Source organism: Acyrthosiphon pisum, unplaced genomic scaffold (genome assembly GCF_005508785.2).
Source record: "Acyrthosiphon pisum isolate AL4f unplaced genomic scaffold, pea_aphid_22Mar2018_4r6ur Scaffold_20799;HRSCAF=22169, whole genome shotgun sequence".
NCBI classification, from domain to species: Eukaryota; Metazoa; Arthropoda; class Insecta; order Hemiptera; family Aphididae; genus Acyrthosiphon; species Acyrthosiphon pisum.
The window spans coordinates 74,408-77,174 of record NW_021770195.1 but is presented as its reverse complement, the minus strand read 5'-3'; positions in this window follow the sequence as shown (position 1 = coordinate 77,174).

Genomic DNA, 2,767 nt, shown 5'->3' with positions numbered 1-2,767 from the left:
ATAATTATAACACAATAAATCATACGATAACAAAACTATAAAATAATATTAGTTACATCTCTTTTGATATTCAATATTAATGAATTTGAAAATCGTTCTTGTCTCATTGTTGTTAAACTCCACATTGAAGATAATGAACGTTTTCAGGTTGCGCAACTAACAGGTCTAGTGAAAGCTACTTAAAGCAATTTATAAATATTTGGGTAGAGATCTCCAGTACCTAACTGTACTTGTTTAATATCATCAATATCAACATTTTCTTTAATTTTAAACTGGAAATTTTTGGCAATAAGCTTTTTATCTTATCACCACACATTATAAATTATAACAAGTTGATGAAATAAATTTTTTTTTAAAATGTGAATGAATTTGAGTTTTTTTTTAATTGGAAAAAAAAATTTCTAATTTATATAACGAATAAAAAGGCGTTTTTTCCAAAATAAAAAAAAACCTCAAATTCGTCTACAATATGAATACACTCTTACACAAAAGTAAATTGATCGAGCTTTGATACATATCAGTTGTTGAATTCAGTATAAGTAATTACATTTCAACCTATTTCACATTAGAGAGTAGTTCAATAATAATGATATTATTATTTATTATAATACATGTATTATCTTGCAAGAGTCAAATTATTTTCAAAATTTTATCGTGTATAGAAAATGATATTATAAACATTCAGTGAAATTTTCAAGTATCTACAGTCATTCTTTTTTTTATTACAACAAAATAAGAAAATCGTTATAAGAGAAATCGAGCGAATATCAAATGTTGTAAAAAGATTATGAATTTCAAATGCTCATAAAAATTTAATTTGACTTTCTCGTAGACATTTTTTTTTTTTTTTGATAAAGGTAGACAAACTTATGAGGAATTTTGTATTACATTTTCAAATCTTAGATTTTAAAAGAAAATTTTTCATGAATTTCTAATTTAAAATAATTTCCAAATTTTCGTCATTTTTAAGTATTTTGTCAATATTTTAGAACTTTAGATGCTTATAAAAAAAATTGTGACTATGGATTTTTAATTTTTTTTCATCTGCCTTTGAAACAATATAATAGGAACCTTCCATTAAATTTTCAAGATTTTTTAACCAATAAATAAAATTTTATTGATATTCATAGAAAAAGAAAACTAAAACAAATAGAAACTAAAAAAGTCCGTAAAGAGCTTAAAACAAGTCAAAATATTTGGAAAATTTTATGGTGTATAGAAAATGTAAAATATAATAACAATATAAAATATTGTACATGTAAATAAAATTTCAAACTTCTTGTATAGGTATCTTATTGGAAGAACACCTAATTTTATGTAATTCACTTTTGTTGAACACTTGAACCTACTAAAGATTTTCTATTTAGTATTGTACTTAATATATTATTTTGATTTGTTTGAAGAATTTTTAAAACATTTTCTTTTACAACTCCCCATACCAAAAGGCCATATTGACAGATGGACTGATAGAACGCAAAATAAATGATACGTACAATTTCTACTGGTAAGACATCTTTTAGTAAAATTAATTTGTGCAATGAGTATCGCAGTTTCCCTACTAAATTATGGATATGGAAGTTCCACCTCAAATTATTATCGAAAATAATACGCAGATAGCGAATTTTTGAAACTTGATTAATTTGCTTACAGTTTTGCATATTGCATACCTATCAATTGATTTTGGCAATTGTGAATTATTAGAGGAATATTGTCATTGGTAATCTTATTTATTAATAACTCCATGTACGTAGTTTTGTCTGAATTCATAGTTAAACCCAGTTCACTTGTGCATTCGTACGTTTAATATTGTACACCTTTCGTTGCTTTGTGGTATACCCTTTCCCAGGATGTCCCTTACCAGACATGTTTTATCAATTAAAACACTAATTGGTCTAAAACAATGTGATATCAGAGACTTAATAAATTTCATTATTCAAAGAGATTTCCAGATGTGTGAACTGCATGTTTCTTACGATTCCGGAACTGTGGCCTTGACTGAGAGGTCATTTTCGAAATTGAAACTCATTAAAAATTAATTAAGACAATCAATGTCTCAAAAAAGACTTAGTAATACTGCTATTCTCGATATAGAAAGAAGTAATACTGATGAACTAGATAATAGAGAAAAAATAATTGACAATTTCGTTAATGCTAAAGCCAGAAAAAAAAATGTTTGTATTAAAATTAATAAAAAAAATTGTATAGTAGAACCTTTTTTATTTATTTTTAAAGTTATCAAATAAAAAAGATTACTTCAGTATAATATTCAATCACTGGATAATCGAATTATTTTAAAAATAAATTTAATAAAAACCATAGATGTAATACTGTAATACTAATAGTATAGGTAAACGACAAACTTGTTAAAGTTAACATAAGATGAAGATTTTCTTTTAAGATTGTCAAGTATAAAAAGGGAAGTGCGACACCCACTTTCCCACCTTACCAAATCGTATTATAATGAGAAATAGTTATTTTACGAGTGATTATCTAATTTCGTCAAAATTTAAACTTCAGTATTTCAGACCCCCATAAAAAATATTTGTCGACTGATGCAGAACCTATTTTTATTTCCAACAAAAGAACTTATGAGTTATGAGAATCCTTGTATAAAATTTTAAAATCTTACGACTGAATATTAAAAAAAAATCGGGTAAGTGGATGTTGATCTGCTGTATAGTAAGTTACAATTGGAATTCAATGATTATTTATATAATATCATTGTACCTATACGAAAAACGATTCTGAGCAGAGACAGTTTATCAGC